Raw genomic sequence first — 20,173 nt, 5'->3', positions numbered from 1 at the left:
ATAAAAACACAGGATACTTTCAGAAGCAAATAGGTTTACATGGATTTGCCAGGTTTTCTTTGCTTACTCCTCAATTAGTGATGATATATGGGCCATAAATCAATCAGTTTTTATTAAATATTAATAATTTATAATAATCTTTTATTCATAAATGTTTATAAGTAAGTAGTTTCTCGTGTTGGTTATTAGCGGCGAATTTATTTTATTCTTAATGAGAAAGTAAAGAGCTTCTAATTAACATATTTAAGCAAACAAAAATGTTGGTTAAACTAACGCATATTCTTTACTTGGTAGTTGCTTTTAAGATGGTTCAACTCTGATTTCTGAAAGTTTTAACAGTTATTTTTGAATATAACTTGTTGTTTGAACCCAGCTTATAGCTAGCGAGCTTTTAATCAAGATTGTAGAATATTCTGCAATCGTAAAAATGTCCTTCATATTTCTTCTGGGATTTTCTGAAATGTTTGTGAAAATTTTTCTGTTTCTAAAATATTTTTGAAAGTCCTGGATTTGCTAAAACTTTGTAAAATATATTAGGATGTTCTAGATTTTCTGTATTTAATGTTTTTAAAATATTTAGATTTTTGACATTTAAGTTCAAGGATTATGTTCCGTCTTATCTGAGGATCATCCATATGTCGATAGGTCATCATCTATAGGTCACGCTAATGCAAAATAAATACAGAACTACACCAAAAAATCGTTACATTGTTGCTAGAGGAGTGGGGGATCTAAATTTCCAGAAAAAGTATTTAGTGAAACTCTTCTATAGCGCCGATTTTGGGGCTGAGGTTAGGTGGGAACTAACTCATTATAGCCCGCTACGCTTTTGTTTGTTCACGCTCGAAACCTATCTCCGGCGTGGCGTCGATTCTCTGAAGGGCTATAGAAGGGAGGGCTCTGGAAGGGTTTCATTGTATTTAATATTTAAACGGCCCTCACATTTTTGAATGTTTTTGACTTTTATTGAATTAGCTGAAATTTTCTATAAAGTTGTGAAGTTTAACATTCTTAAATATTTTTGATGATTTTAGAATTTTCTGTGATACTCTGGAATATTCTGCGTTTTTTAAAAATGTTTTGCAATTTTCTTGAACATTTTATAAAATAATCCAGAAATTTTTTGAATCTATTAGAATTTTCTGTAATGTTCTGTAATTAAATTGTTTGTAAATTGTGGAACTTTCTAGAGTATTCTAGAATATTATAGGATGTTCAGGAATCTTTATTTCTTAGAATATTAACAAAAATTTATTTTGTATATACTCTACAAACTTCTGAAATGTTCTAAAATATTCTTAACTATTCTAAAATGTTTTTAGCAGCAAACCCTTTAAAAAACATGCAGGGAGAAGCTTTTGATTTTAAAATTTGATATTTTAATCTTTATTTTGACTGGATGTATATTTATAAAATGGAAACTCTGAACATTCTAACCAAATGTTAATTAAATACCGTCATATTGAAAAATTAAAAAATTTAAACTCTTATAAATGAAATAGTTGGAAGGCTTCTGATTTGGAAATATACCGTAGCAATTTCATTTAAAATAATCTGAAGAATTTCTGCTATGGTCAGTAACTCTGATTGAAATTATAATATCCGGTCTTTAATCATTTAAGGTGATGAAAGGAAAAAACTAAAAATAATTGTCGATAAAATAAAAACTTAGGAGATATTCAAAATTGAAAATGTTGGTTATTTTTTCTTAAACATCCATAAGATTAGGGATTTTAATGATATTGAGGTATATATTATTTTAATTATTCGTAAGAGGGCGCAGTTTTGAAAGCATATTTTTTTAACAATGAATTTTAAAAAACTTCTGGGATTTATCAAAAACTAATTTTAGATTTCAGACTCTCTGAGGCTGGGGTCTCTATTGTTCGCGTATTGTTTATATGGCTTTTCACATCGTTTGCATCATTTTGGCGTACATTCCTAATTATTTCTCAAAAACTATGGAAGATCCCATTTTGATATTCACGATGTAGAGGAAATTGTAAGCTATCTATATTAAAAATGAAGAAAATAAAAACTGTTTTTTTTTTCTTCAAAAATTCAGTTTTAAAAATAGGTTTTGAAAAATCCAAGAAGTTTTTGCAATTAAAAAAAATATTTGTATAAAAATTCGTCCTATTGATGATAATTAAAAAAATAGACCGCAATATCATTAAAATCCCCAAAGTTATGGAAGTTTAAGACAAAAGGACTAAAATGTTCACTTTTGAATATCTCCTAACCAACTGATATTAGAACATTCATCAAAATTACTGACAACAGCTGAAATTCTTCAGACGAGCAGATTCAGAACAAATTACATTTCTTTAAATGATTGCTAATTAATTAACCAATGTAGATAAATATTCCAAAAACTCAAAAAAGTGATTTTTCCCCATGCATTTTATATGCGAAACTTTAAGTCAAAACCGGCACCTGTTAAAATAAAATAAAAAAATAAAAAAATAGAGAATTTTTTTCGAAATCGGAATGAAATGGGGAGGGGATAGTTTCCCTCTAGCATGAAAAAAAATTTACCATGCATTTGTGAATCACCCTAGTGTGCAACCTGAATGTCGCAAACCTTGAACTGAACAATTTTGTAATTACACATTACTCCTCTTCTCTATTACAGGAAAGATTGCCTCCTTCCTGAAGACACTTGCAGCTTCCTTTACAGCATCGTTCATCGGAAAGTGGTAAGAAATCGATCACCCATTGTAAAAAGCAATAGTATTTTCGATAATTGTCGCCTCATTATCTCGGCATAAGTGGGTCCTTGCGAGTGCAAGTAGCATAAGTGCATTGGTAGGTAAACGCGTAGACCAACGGCTATCTATCTCGGCACCGCTGGGGCCGTGACTCGCAGGAGCTATTAAGTGTACGAGATAAACGGCCGTAATTGTTAGCCCGTGCAAAAAACTGTTATTTCAGCCAACCGTGATACGTACAACGTGCACGCCACCGAGTAGATACCAACTTATGCTTACAGCCACACTTATAGCCCTTATCGCAGTGTAAGTACTATAAGTGTAACACACCAGTCACCGGAATCGCATACGTCTGCCAGCTACCTGCGTGAGTGCATGCGTGACTTTTTTTCCAAATGGCGAACTTGCAACAGAGTAAACAAGTTCGCCAGGTAGAACGTTGGTCCTTGATCCGTGTCGAACGACCCAGGTACTTTCCACTCACCTTTTATTTCGAACCGATCGATATTCCAAGACGAGCGATCACCTCAGCGAATCAATATTCCATGGGCATTTATTAAGGTGGCCCACAAATTTACACCTGAGATATATTCAGATCTTTATGATCTCTGTGCTCTAATTGGTTGCTACGAGTGAGAACATAATGGCGATCAATTGAAGGGTGCGCGGTATAAACCTGTTAACTGACATTTTTTGCGACATTGAGTTCTTTTTGTTTTCTGAAACATTTTTTATGTGCAGTTAATATCCCGCAAGCGAGACGGCAAAATGCCTTTTAGTTTTTCTTAAATGAATTTTCGAAAATCGCGTTTTGGTATCGAGAGCATAAGTCCGCGGTCTAAACCTGTTAATTGCTTATGGCGTTTCATGGGAAATTCGTACTTTTTCTCACATCGTCACCGTTTACTCGTAGAATAGGCTGACGAGACGCATGTCAGTGTGTGGGTGTGTGAGTGTGTGTAGTTAAGTGCATGTGTGTGTTCAAAGTTTTTTGTGGCTACTTTTACGTCATCTTCAATTTTGTCGTCTATAGGTCGCTGTAAAGACGAAGGTTAGCGATGCCTGTCGATAATTAACCCTCAGCAAATTTTTGCAATTAACTATTTAAATTTTTTGCAAATACATCTAAGTTCGGCAGAAAAATGCGAACCCGGGAAAAAATAGAAATCCAGCGGTAGAACACATCTTGATTCAAATGTTATAAAACTAACTTGTATTTTTTTCTGTAGTAAATGAACGAAAAACATTTTACTGTTTTAAAAATGTTGAAAATTGCAAAAATAAAAACAATTTTCCTTCATCCTGTCAAATCACTGATATTTCAGTTAACAGGTTTCGACCGCGGACCTTTTAATTATAAAAGTTAGACAAAGTTGATGACATGCGCCTACAAAAAAGGTTTGGTATATAGCCTATTTTTATACTAGGTTGGCAAATAAGTCTTTTTGGGTTTTTTGCAGACAATTGATCATTATTTATTGCATAGAGAAAGCAAAGTTTACTCAATTACATAATTTCAATTTCTCTATATGTCCTCTTCCCATCTTTTACCAACTTCGTAAAAAGTCTGGGATTTTTGATAAAAAACGAACTTAGATGATTTTTTACACTCTCCTCATCAGTGAAAGTTTTTGCATTCAAAGAATTTTCTGACGATCAGAAGAAATGGAAATCAGAGGGTGCTAAAGGATGTGCATATGGAGGATGAGGCAAAACATGATAGTTTCACCATTTTTTTTTCGGCAAAATGGAAAAACCTGTACTGATGAGAAGAGTTTCAAAAATCACCTATCCGCTTTTCATAAAAAAAACCCAGACTTTTTACGAATGCGGTATAATGAAGTTGGTGAAAAAATGGCAAGAGATCATAAAAAGAAATGGAAATTATGTAGTTCCTTAAAACTTTGCTTTCCCCACCCAATAATTAATGATTAATTGTCTGAAAAACTGAACGGACTTATGAATGTCCGCAGTGAACGACTTCCTAGAATTTTTGAAAAGATTTTTTTGCAAAATGTTAATGCGTCTCTCAAGGTTTTAAAACACACACAGCATAATAACTTCAACGTTAATTTAAGGGTAATGGAAAAATATTAAAAATATATTAATGGATTAAATGAATGTTTCGGTTACATAAATACTTCGGTGAAATAAAAAGTTGTATAAACTTGATATATTTTTGAAATTAGATAAAACTATTAATTAGCACATTTAGCTGATTTTCAGAAATCTTTTCAAAATTTCATTAATTTTGAGGTAGAGTGTACAAGACGCACAGCCGTAAGAAGAAGTTCAGTTATGATTCTATCAAACCGTCGTTGGAGACGAACTTTTTTTTCGATTTTACTTGTATGAATCAAGGTGGTCCACAAATTTATTCTTGAGCAATATTCCGATCCTTATAATCTCCATGCTCTAATTAGTTGCCTTCAGTGAGAATATCATGGTAATCAATTACAATAATTGAAACAGTAACACAAGAACGAGTAGAATTTAAGTTAAAGAATTTCTTTTATTGTGCAATTTAAAATATTGATAAATAAGATAATTTTACCCCTAAAGAAAATGTGTAATTTTAAATGATCACTGGGTTAAAAAAAGTGTATTAATTTTTTTCATTCACTGCACCTTCAAAGATTTCTAGTGGTCCAGAATAGTGATATGCAGAAAATTTCAGAAACTTCCAGGGACCATTCATAAACTACGTTACCAATTTGAGGGGGTCGTACCAAAAAACTATGGTTGGTTATCGGCGGGGGAGGTTGTGGAAGTAACGTTAGGAACTAAGATAAACTTAGACACGTTTTCTAATCAGAAATTTTTGACAAATTTTCCGAATTTTGCGAAAGATGACCCTGCAACGATATATTTCAATCATAAATTAATAAATTCGAAAATCACTTTTATATTTTTAGTTTTTTCTCTTTTTTAAAGAATTCTTCTTTTCCCCCTGTTTAATAGAGTTTAATTAATAGAACCCAACATGAAAATATAACTTTGTTCTGGGGAAAAGTTTTTTTTTTTGCTTAATATCTATTATTTTTTTGGGTCGGAATTCATCTCGTCTGATTCAAAATTTTACTATGTATTTGAAAATTCAATAATTGTTTTTAAAGTTCTTTCTATAGAAAATCATTCTTCTGAGTTTAAAAAAATTGTATTTTTGGTGAAAATTGAACTACTATTTTCTTGAAACTTTGTTTTTTCTTCTTCAAAATTAATTTTTTTCTGAAAATTAAACTATTCAATTTTTGGTTCAAAATTAATTTTTTAAATTATAAATTGAGCATTTGTCGTTTAAATTTTAACTGAACATATTTTCGGATTGAAAATTGAACTTTTTTGCAGATAATTAGTATTTTTTGCTTCAAAATGAAACAGTTGGTTTGAAAATTCATGTATTTCGTTAAAATGTAGTTTTTTTTTGGTTTAAAACATAATTTTTTTCTGAAAATTTAACTATTCCAATTTTTGTTGTAAATTAATTGTTTATAATTTAAAAATTCAACTAATTTATAGAAAATTCATGTACTTTGTTAAAAAATCGTCATTTTTGGTTGAATTAAAATTCTTAAAGATTCTTAGTTTTTTGAAAATTAATTTTTCAAAATTCAACTCTTTGTAAAAAATTGATTCTAATTTATTAAAAGTTCAATTACTTTGTTGAAAATTCATTTTTTTCGTAGAAAATTAACATTTTTGGTATAAGAGCAATCATTTGGTTCAATGTGATCTCTTTTTCGATTTTTTGTTGATGATTTATCATTGTTGTTGAAAATGTATATCATTGGTTAAAAATTTAACTATTTTGTTGAAAAATTATTTTTTTTATTGTGAATTAATTTTTCAAACTGAAAATTTAACTATTCAATTTTTGGTTCAGAATGGATTTTTTAAGTTGAAAATTGATCTTTGCTAGTAGAAAATTCAGTTTTTAGGTTAAAAATTCTATTTTTTGGTAGAAAATAAATCTTGTTGATAGAAAATGAATTCTTTTTTATTAGAAATTGATCAATTGGGTTGAAAAATCACTTATGTGGTTAAAACTTCGTTTTTTAAAAACAATTTAAAACAAAACAAAATAAAACAAAACAAATTTAAAACAATTTGTATCCAAATACAAATTGTTTTATATGAACATTTAACTATTCCATTTTGGGTTGAAAAATACTTTTTGAAATTGAAAATTTTATTTTTTGTTCGAAAATTCATCTTTTTTTTCTAAAAAATTAATCTTTTTGACTTCAAAATGCCACGAATGAGTTGAAAACTTATGTATTTCGTTCAAACTGATTTTTTTGTGGTTTAAAAATTAATTTTCCATCTGAAAATCGAACTATTTCACTTGTATTTGAAAAATTGATCGTTTTGAATTTCAAAATTCAACTATTTTGTAGAATATTCATGTATTTTGTTGAAAATTCGTAGTTTTTGTTTTAATTCAACTTATTGAGAATTCTTTTTATTTTGAAAATTTATTTTTGAAACTTATAATTTTACATTTATATTTTTTATTGAAAACATAGCTTTTTCAGTTGATATTTGAACTACTTGATTACAAATTCATCTTCGGTAGAAAATGTATCGAAATCTATTGAAAGTTTTATTATTTTGTTAAAAATTCAATCATTTTGTTTAAAATGTAATTATTTTGTAGAACATTTATCTATGACGAATAAACGCAAAATAAACGTCAAATTCGTGTTTACCCAACGGCTGTCACTTTTGGATGCAGAACGGGGAGGGTGAAATAAAAAATTTGTAACGTAATTTATCCACGACCCCCAAGTGTCTTTAGGTAATTTTTGTGACCATTTTAATTACTACGTTGTCTTAGCATTCAGTTTTTGGTATATTGTTTTTGTGTAGCAAAATGTTTTGAAAAAAAACGAGAGCGGGGGGAAGAATGTAGCTGATGGAAAATTAAAGAAAGTAAAGAAAAAAGTAAGAAGAGGGGAAAGGAGAGGAAAATAGGGTGATAGGAGTGAGGTTACAGCTTCGAAAGGTGAATGTGGATGAAAGGATATGAAGGACGGAGTTGAGGAACCAGTGTCCATTGTGACAGATGAAAAGTGGAGTGAGAGCATAGTGGGTGAGGAGAAGTAGAGCGGAGTTTAATGAGAATAAGGGATGAGCCGAAGCCTTTTAAGTCATTAAGGTGAAGAGGTTTCATTTTTTAAATGTTACAAGAACGAGCAATTCCATGCAGCTATAAAAAAAGTATTCGTAAGCCAGATTTAAAATGATCTCTTTCGTAAAAAAGTCTAAATTTTTTTCAAAACTAATTGGTATCTAGTATGCAATTTATAAAGTAAGATCTATAATTGACAACATGTCGATAATGTTAGGAGGCTGGGAGAAACAGATGATTCATCGGCATCAATGAAGTCTCGTGTTTCATTCACAACACAACCGGTGGACGAGAGTAGTATCCCGAAGCTTATGCATCGGGACCTGTTTGTACCAGTTTTGTTACAAATTTACGCAGAACTGGTACTTCGACTTTAGGACCAGGCATGAATGATCTTTAAATAATTTTTTTTCTTCGAGTCACTTTCGTTCTCGTCTTTGAAACCCGAATTTACGATTGAATACAAAGGCTCATAATTAATTTTGGAATATTTTAAATTGTATGTTTAAAAATTTGGACCCTCCTTTTTCCATTTCTTTTCGTTATAAAATAAGATAGGTCCAGACAATTTTCTATATAGTTTTATTTTATGGTGATTATATTATTATTTTTCTTTTTGAATACAATTTTAATTTTTAAAGTTGATAGGATCTAATAAACTAAATAAAATGGTGCTAAATTTACAAAATAATAAAAGCAGTCACTTCTAACGGGTTCCTTTTTCCACCGATAATTTATTGCTTATCGCGAAGACACATCTTCCGCGCATATTTCATCTTCATTTTTCTCATATCTTCTTCACTTATTGGTAGCGCTTAAAATTTATCTTCATTATAGATCTGCAAATCTACATTTACAATTTAAAGCTAATTTTGAAAAAATGGTTTGAATAAATCAGCGTTTTTCAGTTGCTGCAAAACCTCTGTTATTCCATGAATTTCTATCATATTACACCAATTTCTTCTTAACAAGAGCATCAATCATAAAAGAATGCATTTTTTTGCAAGTAAACGTTCTACGAATCAATAAAACATTTTCCTCGTTCAGTCCACATATAAACCTTCATCTGAAACTGTATACCAAAAATGGAAAAAATTCTTTAGCACTGCAAAAAGTAGTATTCTCTGAAAAACAAAAGTCATGTCAGTCTAGAAAAAGTTGCTCAATCCTGCAATCTTGTGAAGTGCATACTGCAGACTGCACATCAACCCTGCATTCTGTAGTTTGAGTCCTCCGAATACTGAATCGTTGATACGAGAGAGCCGAGAGACGATTGGCTCTCAGTACGTGACGGTCATTCTGGATCGGTCGATAAATAATTACCGATAGGCCTTTGCTTGTGAGATGCAATATACACGTATGAACACATAAGAAGACTCACAGGGACGTATCGGGTCTTTGGCCATCCTGATGTCCTCGCTTTGAAGCTCGCTGCAGCAAAAGGGTCATTATATTATTCTTCGTGTCCGGTGACAGTGTACATCGAGACGCTTATATGACGTCGTTTACAACGACGCCTAAACGCATTTATAAATTCCAGACACCCAGTGTCATGCTCAAGACCAACTTTACATCTTGATGGGCAAGATTTACTGTATTTTTCGCATCATACGTATGTAAATAGAAAGATAAAAAGGGGAAATTTCAAATATTTAAAAGCAATCAACTAAGAGACCAAAAAAATTTCCTCAGCAATATTAAAGAGCCGTACAAAACATATATAATTACGATAAAAAAATTTTACAGCCGATTTAAGAATCCCTTCCAATCTGTCAAAAAAATTGTTTTAAAAAGTAATTTTAAAATGCTACAGAGAACCTGTCAGTAAATATTTATATGTTTAATTGGGTTTTTACATGAAAACAGGCCTCTCAGTTAAGGTCCCTAAAGTACCTTATTTTCATGATATGGTCCCTATTGTTACGCTATTCGAGTTAGGCAATTCCAAAAGAAAAAGCAAAAGCCAAACCATTTCTGTATGAAGTGATTGTAAAAAATAATAAGGGCTGTCACACAGTCACTATTAGTCACTTTTTTAGATGAAAATATCGCATGAGTCACTTTTCATTCGGTAAATTAACTTATGAGTTAATCACGATTTATTTTAGGTCTATACCTATTTCTGAATTGTCTTGAATTCTTTGAAATATTTCAGTGTATCTTTAAAGATTCCGAGAAATTTTAAATAGATTTTATTAATTGGAACGTATTTTTTTAATTTTCGGGTATTTTTAACCCTTAATTGTCACTCGGTGTGCTTCATTTTTTACATTTTTTTCACTTTCTGTTAACATCTGAATTTTTTATATGAGCAATAGCATATTGTTCACAAGGGTTTCAGGAGCATAAAATATAAGTTTCAGGTAATTCTATTTAAAATTCGAGAATTATCCACAGTTTTCTACGCTGGGGTCCAATGGATCCCGTGTGACAATTGCCGATATTCGTTGTACGTGTGACGATTGGGGGTTAATACTCCTAAGACATTTTCAGGAGCTTTCAATTTGAAGTATTTTAAAAAATTTACTAATATTTCAATTAATTTTTTAAATTAATTTCATTAATTTGAAATGATGTTGAAGCATTTCCAATATTTTAGAATAAAGATTTTTTTAGAATTTTGGCAGAAATAGAATGATTATACAGCACATATGAGGTTTGAAGACTATTTTAAAAGGTTTCACGTATTTTATCAGGTTTCCAAAGATTTCAGTTATTTTAAGGGATTTTAAAACCCGAAATGTATTTCAATACATTTTCCAGGATTTCAGGCAATTTAGAACATTTTAAAGAATGTATTCACGAGAATCCTGAATTCTTATAAATTTATCTTAAAATTCTTTGGAATTCGGTTGGATTTTAGGAATTTGTTGGAATATTTTAATTCACTTAAATTATTCTACTCTACTCTACTCAATTAAATAGATTTCTTTTTTAATTTTAAAGTTTTAATTTAATTGATCCTGGGTATCAATTGATAAAATGATCAAAGGATTTTAAATATTTTAGAGTATTTTTCCAAATTCTATGGAATTTTTAAGAGTTTAAAAATATTTCAAAAGATTTAAAAGGATTTTAAATATTTGAGGGCATTGTAAATGATTGACAGGCATTTTCAAGGGCTTTCAAAAGGTATCAACGGGTTCGAAATATTTTAGGTATCTTTAAAAGATTTTCAGACATTTTTTCATTGTTTTAATAGTTTAAAGGCATTTCAAAGACTGAAATATTTTGGGTATATAAAAAGATTCCAAGACATCTTCAAGAGATTTTCAAGGAATTTCAAAGAGTTTTAATAATTTTAAGGAATTTTAATATGGTAGGGTTTCAAATATTTAAAGAGATTTTCAAATATTTTTTAAAATTAATTTGGAATTCGCCCTGAATTTTTATTAATTCATCCTCAATTATTTTACCTATTACACCAAGTCAAGAAATAGTTTGGAAAAACTTTTTAGGACCTTTCAAAAGCTATAGTTACTTCCTGAGATTTTGTCTTATATTTTGTGTCGTTTGACACAAAATGTGTATTTTCGAAAAAAATAAAACCTACATATCAAATCTCATTAGAAAATGGTTGGTTGAAAAAATATGGGTCTGTTCAAAAGCTGCAATTCTTCTTTAAAACCGTTTTACTTATGTGTCGTCGTTTGGCTTAAAATCAGAATTCTCGAATTATTCATTTTCGATGCATAAAGCAAACAAAAATACAAAATGAGTCATATCAAAAAATGGTCTATTGAACTTAGTTTACCTATCCGTCGTCGTTTGGCGTAAAAACGTAATATTCGATTTTTGGTTAGCATTTTCGATCCATAAAACCATAATCGTTGGTCAAGGAGTTCTGGTTTAAGAACTCCTTCTTTCTTTTAGGATCTAAAAAAGTGTGCCAAAGTTGGATTTAATCTGTTTATTTTTTAGCAGTAAAAACTTTTGACAACTAAAGAACGGAAGATCCGCCAGCAGTAATATCACGTTCGCAGCATTAATTTATTGAAGTACTTACAGCATACATGTTTAGTCTGCTGATCGATAAACAATTATTCTGTCTCAAGTGATTATAAAGAATAAACTTGATTCAATTGAAAAAATATATTAAATTTCGAAAATTCCTGAAACTCACCATCGGAATTAGAGCAACTGTGTAAACAATAGAGCTTGTTATAAATAATTAAATTATATATTCATTGTTTCATTAAGATTATTAATACGTATTGAAATATAATATAGAATAATGTGGAACTAAAAATAGAGAAGAAATAGGTGAATTCCACATCTTATTATAACGCTTTATGTAAACATGTCCCTGACATATATATCAGGCATCTTTTTGATTGATAATTCAACAATTTGTTCGAAAATTAAACTTTTGGGTAGATCAACCATATTATTTAAAGTTGAATAATTATTTTGACTATTGATGTATTTTATTGAAAATTCTTATTTTTTCGACTTGGTCGAAAATCCATCTTTTTGGTTAAAAAGTTAACACTTTGTTCAAAATTATTTTTTCTTTTTGTTGTCTTACTTCTTGGTTAAAAATTTATTTGCCTTGTTTGAAAACTAACTTTTGTGTAAAAAACTCAACTGGTTCAATCTTAACAAAATTTTTTTGAAAAATTCATCTTCTTTACAGGTAAGTTTATCTATTTGGTTGTCAATGTTACTGTTCGGTTAATAAATAAATTGTTTTTTTTTTTGCAAATTCGTATATTTTCATTGAAAATTTATCTCTTTGGGTAGAAAATATTTTTTTGGTTGGAATTTCAACTATTTTTAAAAAATTCAATACATTTCGGCTTGAAATCTTAGGAATTTAAGGATGTACACTACGTCCAATCAATTTTAAAAGTTGCCTATCTTTAAAATGATTGATAAAATTGATTAAAATAGATATATTATTCATTTCTGTAATAATTTAGGTTAAACTTGTTTATTTAACAGTTGTTATTTAAGAGTTCAGTTTTTACTTTCTCTTTAGGGAAAAGTTACAAACTAAACCTATAAATAACTACTGTTAAATAAACAATTTTAACCTGCATTATTTTTTTCTGAAGCGTGCTTAGTACATCCCTAAAGTGTTTCGTATTGAGTTCAATATGTTACCTACATTAGTTTTATTTCAAAATATTTATAAACGTCAAATCCGTCTTGAACCGAAAAGTAAGTTAATTTCGGGGAGGTCAAAATAGTCCAAAATTGGTAACGTAATTCATGGATCACCCATAACTGAAAAAGTTTTCCGTGACAAGAAAGTGGCTTGGCGCCGCCAGGCCTTCAAAAAAGTACCCTGGCGGCGTCAGGCCTCGAATTCAGATTCAAATTTTCGTTTCTTAGTTTAACCAAACATTTCAGAAAATATGGTTATTTAATTGTATTAATTAAGGTTAAGAATAATAGTAATCCGAATTTCGACCCCTAATTCAGACTGATTAGGTTCCTTCGTTCTATGGGCCTATATTTCATAGTGCTTCAATATGGACCTACACAATTTTTCCTCTGTCTTCATCTTTCTTATCTTTGATCATCCCAAGAGTTTTTCAATTATTTTCTTGTATAAAATATGAATAGCAGAAAGGAAGACTGTAAGAAGACTGTTCGATAAGACTGTATCAAGAGGCGGCGCCGGGACTTCCTACAAGCTCGTAGAATCAAAAGGAAGGGGATCCATTGGCCACCGCGATGACCAATCATCATTTGACATTCTTTCACCTCACTCTTCGCCACTTGCACAGGCGCATGCACAAGCATTGCACCACTGCACTAGGATACTTGTGTTTGCGCACTGCGCATGATTCAAAGTTAGCGAGTGTGCAGTACTAGTCTTCACTGGTACCTAATTGTATCGAACCGACTCGAGTGTCGAGCGTCATGCGTGTGCTATCTTATTCACGCACTCCTCAATGATCCCAAGTCTTTAAACGTGTGTGAATCGTCTGCATTCATGTGTAAATTTCTCTGGATGTGTGTGCAACTGTGCATGCAGCCGATAACCACAAATCGCCGTGCAAGCCACAGACGCGTACAAAACCCGAGCGGTTGATTGCGGTATCTGAGTGGGGAAATTCGAGTGGTGAAGATCAAATTTAATATCGATTGATCACGAGCGAGAAATAAACATTTTTTATTTCATACTACTTTATTTTCTTATATTAGAGGAATGGTATGCTTCAGAGTTCTAAAAAGATCGCTAAAGGGATCGTCCATAAACTACGTTACCACTTCGAGAGGGGAGGGAGGGGATCACGCTATAAACTATAATTATAATCTATATAATAATAATCTAACTATAATCAAACAAACTTATATAACTTTCAGTACTTTCCTTGATACTACATTTTAAGCAAGTTTGCAACATTCGCGAAAGTTATCCCTGAAACGATAGAGTTCAATAATAACTTAATATAAGTTTCAAAATCACGTGATAATCCCCTGTTTAAAAAATATCTCTTTTTCTCCTATTTTCGAGAAATTTCCCCCTTTTCTCGATTTTTTATTTAATTGTGTTTTGCTTAAAAATGTAACTATTTTATTTAAAATTCATATTTTTTAGTCAAAAATTCCACCGATTGTCTGGAAGTTGAAGTAGCGTTTCAAAAATTTATCTTTTTGGTTAAAAATGTATCTGCTTGGATAAAAGTTTAACTATCCTATATTAAGACCATGTAACGAGTATAACAACTGATCAAGTCAGCCCTAAGATAAATATTTTTTCATCCATATTGAAAAATAAAAGTTTAAATAACGCAGGAATTTTGTTCGGGAAATGTTAATAAATATTAAATTATCGTTTGTGGCCTTGCAAAGAATTATGGGAAGAAAAAAGTTTATTTATGAAAATAATGATTATCGACGGACGCATTTAGGCTTTACAGCAGAAGTTTGACCTCTAACATTCTCTGTCGGCAATCATGCAATCTGTATTACCAAAAGACCCGTGGTAGTTCGAAGTTTTCAGACCAAATTTGTTTATTTCCATTTTAAGTGTAAACATTAGATTTTGCATTATTTGTGCAAAATGTTCGTGAGCTATTTTGGTTTTCTTGCCCCACTTTGATAGATATAAACCTCATAACTAGCCCATTGACAACATTGAAAATTGCCTGCAGGGTTTTACAGTGCGGCAGGTATTTCTACAAAATAGTAATTAAAAAAAAACTTTTTTCACAATTCTAATTATTTAGGACTAGAGACACATTCCGGCATGCCTTCTATTTAGCGTGCCAAATTTTTAACATGATATCTCATTTCGTGGGGACGTAAGTTGTGAAAGAAAAGTAATGATCTAATTTCCACTTGTATTTTCTTCGACATTTTTTTTCAAAATTTTAAACGGAACAAAGCAGAGACATGCACTTTATTACCTCCTCTTTCATTTCCCAAACTTTCAGAGCGATACCTCATTTCGTTTAGACGTAAGTTGGGAAAGAAGCATTGAGGACCAGGTTTGGTCACGTGACCCTCTCGTCACATGGTTTTAAAAAGAAGCTTGGGTGATGTTACTCCGATTCTCGGATTTTGGCGCACTGAATATGCGTCGTGTCATATCATTCGTTACTATTGGCGTGTTTATTTGAACTGACCAATGTGCAAATCAATTGTTTACAGCAAATAATAATGGTTTAGAAGTAAACTAAAATAATTATTTTAACTTTAAATTTATATTTTTTATCAAAGAATTATTTTTAATTATTTTACAATAATCGTTTGTTATATAAAACTGATTTGCACATTTAATCATTTTAAATAAGCGTTCCAACAGTAATCATTTCGGTCGCTGACATGAGGCACGCGCGATGTGTAAAGAGCGAAAAATTATCGCGTTATACGGAACTCTCTAAATTCGAAATAGTGAAAATTTCACTAACTGAATTAGTGATTGAACGATTCACTGCTGAAATAGTTATTTTTTGGCTTTTCACTATTGAATTAGTGGTCTTCTACGGTAAAAATAGTGATAAATTCACTATTTCCAATTAGTGGATTATATTTCACTATTATTTAATAGCTTAATTCACTATTTAATTAGTGAAGTCGAAATCGAAGCCGTGATCGCGGCTAATGGTGGACTCGCGCCAACCCGCGCTCAGGTCTCGTTTGCATCGTTTGCATCATTTACATTTTTCAGCTTACATCATTTTTCTTTCTACGAGCGTAACAAAATTTTTAAACAGGTTAGTAATATTTTTCAGTTTATTATACTTTCGTGTAGTTTCCCAGTGAATAGTGTCGTCATTATGTGGCGATATGTATATCGAGACGAAAACATTTGCTACAGAACAGGAGCGCTGTGTTCTTTTTGAGGTTATGTAATTCAGATTTCCATTCATTTTTATGGTAATACGTGGAAAGCTGAATTGAGATTTTTCTTTTGTAAGTACAGTAGTAACATAAATTAATTTAATTTTTAAATACACATTATAGTTTACTTTTATAACTTGTTTTGTAATATAGTTTACTGTTGGGGTTATTGGTTGCCTCTAGCAAATATTTTATTTCACTGTGTAATTAGTGATTTTGATTACTTAATTAGTGATTTTCGACTATTTAATAGTCTCAAAACCACTATTTGCGTAGTGAAATTTCACTAATTGATTTAGTAAAATATTTTCACTAATTCGTAGTGACCTACTTCTCGCTAATTCAATTAGTGAAATTTCACTAATTCAGAATCTTTGCGATTACTCTTCGTTATAAAATTCTTCAAGTTGACAATTATTATTAATATTATTTAAATAATTTTCATAAACATATTCAAAGCTTGGCTATTTTTTAGCGAAATGGCGCCATTTTTAACGGAAGCCGCAAAGAATGTCTTTCGAACAACTGTTCTGCGATACTTTTCAAATTGACAATTATCAATACAATTTTCAGAAATAAACTTTGTGTTTAAATATTTTCAAACGAATAGGCTTAATTTGTTTGCGGAATCAACAAAGAATATTTTTACGATGACTCTTCTCTATAAAACTTTTTAAATTGACAATAATTATTATATATTTAAACAATTTGCATGAAAAAACTCAAAGTTTGGATATTTTCAAACGAATATGCTTAATTTGTTTAGGGAGTCACCTGAGAATGTCTTTCGATAACTCTGTTCTGCGATATTTTGCAAATTGAAAATAATGATTAATTATTTTTAAAAAAATTTTTAACTTAGAAAAAGTTTATATATTTCTAAACGAAGATGCTCAATTTGTTTAGGGAGTCAACTGAGAATGTCTTTCGATAACTTTGTGCAGCGATACTTTGCAAATTAAAAATAATTATTAATTATTTTTAAAAATGTTACAAAGAACTTTTAAAACAAAGTTTGTATATTTCTAAACGAATGGGCTCAATTTGTTTACAAAATCAACAAAGAATGTCTTTGTGATTACTCTTCGCTGTAAAACTTTCCAAATTGACAATAATAATTAAAATTACTTTTTTCTGAAAAAGGATCTCCTTCGCTCTGCTGAGAATTGACCACAGATCTTCTGACTGCCGATCGGGTGCTTTTCCCGTAAGCTACGAGAGAGATCGAAAGAAGAATCCTTTTTAGAAATACACGCATTATTTTGCCAGGTTAAGCGTATTCAAATTTTTCCAGGAATCAGTATTATCATCAGAGGATAACGGAAATTATTAACGTCTTTTCAGCCTAGATGGAGGTATGAATGAATCATTTTTTAAATTAAATTTTTTCTGATATAATAATAGGTGTTTTGCTGAAAAAGGATTCTTCTTTCGATCTCTCTAGTAGCTTAAGGGGAAAAGACCCGACCGGCAATCGGAAGTTATGTGGTTCGATTCCCAGCTGAACGAAGGAGATCTTTTTTCAGAAAAAATGTAATGTTAAAAATGATTAAATCATAGCTCCATCTAGCCTTAAAAGACGTTAGGCATTTTGTTTATTCTCTACTGATAATACAGATTCCTTGAGAAATTTGAATACGTAACACCTGAAAAAATAATGCATGTATTTCTGAAATAGGATTCTTCTTTCGATCTCTCTAGTTACTTTGCACATTTACAAAAATGATTAATTATTCAAACAATTTTCATAAAAAAATCAGAGGTTGGCTATTTTTTACTTTAAAATCAAAGCCATTTGAAAATGTTGAACAATTTCATTTTTATAAAAAATATATCTTAATTTATATAAAAATATTATATAATGTTAACAACCTTCCATTACTTTGAGTCTTTTTGTGAATTGCTTCCAGTTCTTTAATAATCTCTTCAATTGAATGATATTCTACTTTTTTAAAATATTGTTGACTATTTTTTTTCTGCAATATATTTTTACGAAATTTTTACCGTGATTGAACACTCGATCGAACATTGTAACCAGTAGTTTGTTAGAACCAACAAAAATTTGTTTTCATGTCGCCCTTTCACTTCTAAATTTCGGTTTTTGATGTTTACACATCTTAGATATCATGATGCGGATTTTTATGAAATTTGTCAATAGTTTGTGAAATCATTTTATTTTAACTTAAGAAATGCTTTGAAGGCTGTTAAAATCTTCGTAAACATGTACTAATCATTTTTATCGCCTTTCTAATCAGTTTCCATACCTTTCGTCTTTTATTTTCATTTACCAAAGTATTATTGATGAATTTTAAAAATATTTTTTTATATTATTTACTATACATTTCTATAAGAATTTTTACTAAAAATCCGGATATGATGGCACAAAATTCTTCAAAATCAACAAATTCTACCGCAGCAGATAGAAGTATATATAGTTCACGTTAATATTTTAGATTGTTTTTCCTAAGTTTTATGTAAATATTTAGAGTTGTACAATTATTTAATCTGAATCGTGAGAGGGCACCTATTCGAAGCCGTGTCTAAATAAAAGTTATTACATTAAACAGTTAACAGTTAATGATTTTTTTGAAGTTAATAAGATGTTGACTTGATCCAGTTTTTTCTCATTTCGAGTTCCACATTATCTTGTATCATATTGCTATAAGTATTAATCCTGGCCGGGAATCCTGGTCGGGGCCAGATCGCGGATGAAACACACGCCCAGATCGGGGCGAGGTCGGCACACCCGATCGGTACACGATCAGTCTCATAATCCATTCGTGAATTTCTTTAATGGAGATTTAATAGAGTAAACTTGAAGCTATTGAATGGTCCTCTCCTTTCGAAGGCCACCTTAATATTTTGAATTTCCAATTAAGTTATTTTAAGTTAAAATTAAAGTAATACAGGCACGAAAAGAAGAGGTTTCAGACTACAAAATGTAATAATACTGTTGATAAACGTAAGATTATTGTAGATGGTATCAATTTTGAGGAAAAGGTTTTTGTTTTATGAAAAAATGGATGATAACCAGAAATATTTTCATTAACAGTTTTATTTTCTTGAAAAAATGTTGTCTATAAAACTTCTTAACAAATTAGAAAAAGTCTCTTTCGCAAAAAGATTCCCCACAAATTCACATTTTCGAATGCTTCCAAAGAAAATCGTCGGGAAATAACCTATGATTTACAATTTATTAACATTTTACTGTAAATAAATTCAATATTCTGTCAATTGCATTACTTCTTGAAAAATTCGAGAAGGTGGTTGTAGATAATACTAGGCAGTCTGATAAGTCCCTGAAAAATGAAACACGGAGTCGTTTTTTTGGCCAAAGTCGGTTTTATTTTTCAACATACTCTCCTTTTAGGTCGATACAGCGAGTATAACGATTTTCTAACTTTTTGCTACCGTCCGAAAAGTACTCGATCGGAAGGTCTCCAAAATACGCCTCAGTTTCAGCTATGAGCTCCTCATTTGAGTAAAAACGCTTACCGGTGAGCTATCTCTTCAGGTTAGGGAACAAGTAAACTCGCTGGGGGCCAGGTTTGGTGAATACGGTGGCTGAGGAACCAATTCGAAGCCGATTTCATGCAATTTTGCTTGTGCAACTAAGCATGAATGAACAGGCGCATTGTCGTGATGATAAAGCGGTTTTTTCTGCTTCAAATGCGGTCGTTTTTCGGCGATTTCGATTTTCAATCGGTCCAATAATGATGAATAGTATGATTCGGTTATGGTTTTACCTTTTTCAAGATAGTCCACGAATATTATGCCATGTGCATCCCAAAATGCGGAGGCCATAACCTTTCCGACCCATTGTTGCGTTTTTGGACGCTTCGGAGCACTTTGGCCCGGTGGAGCTCACTGTTTTGCCTATTGCGTTGACTCAGGAGTGCAGTAGTGGATCCAGGTTTCATCCATGGTAATGAATCGGCGCAAAAACTCGGTCGGCTTATGCGAAAATAATGCCAAATTCTGCTGGGAAGTTGTCACACGAATTCGTTTTTGGTCCACTGTGAGCAAACGC

At 31.0% G+C, this 20,173-nt stretch overlaps 1 protein-coding gene across 2 annotated transcripts in view; it reads left to right on the top strand.

The window, feature by feature from the left end:
* The window catches only part of LOC117172400 (protein charlatan), a 480,082-nt gene that overhangs the window by 315,711 nt on the left and 144,198 nt on the right, over window positions 1-20,173 (top strand). For both annotated transcript variants that reach the window (XM_033360289.1, XM_033360290.1), the window contains one exon: window positions 2,636-2,699. The gene's annotated coding sequence lies outside the window, so the exon portion shown is untranslated. The remainder of the gene's footprint in view (window positions 1-2,635; window positions 2,700-20,173) is intronic.

This window comes from Belonocnema kinseyi, chromosome 5 (assembly GCF_010883055.1).
Source record: "Belonocnema kinseyi isolate 2016_QV_RU_SX_M_011 chromosome 5, B_treatae_v1, whole genome shotgun sequence".
NCBI classification, from domain to species: domain Eukaryota; kingdom Metazoa; phylum Arthropoda; class Insecta; order Hymenoptera; family Cynipidae; genus Belonocnema; species Belonocnema kinseyi.
The sequence above is the reverse complement of the archived record's forward strand: the minus strand, read 5'-3'. Positions and strand labels throughout refer to the sequence as shown.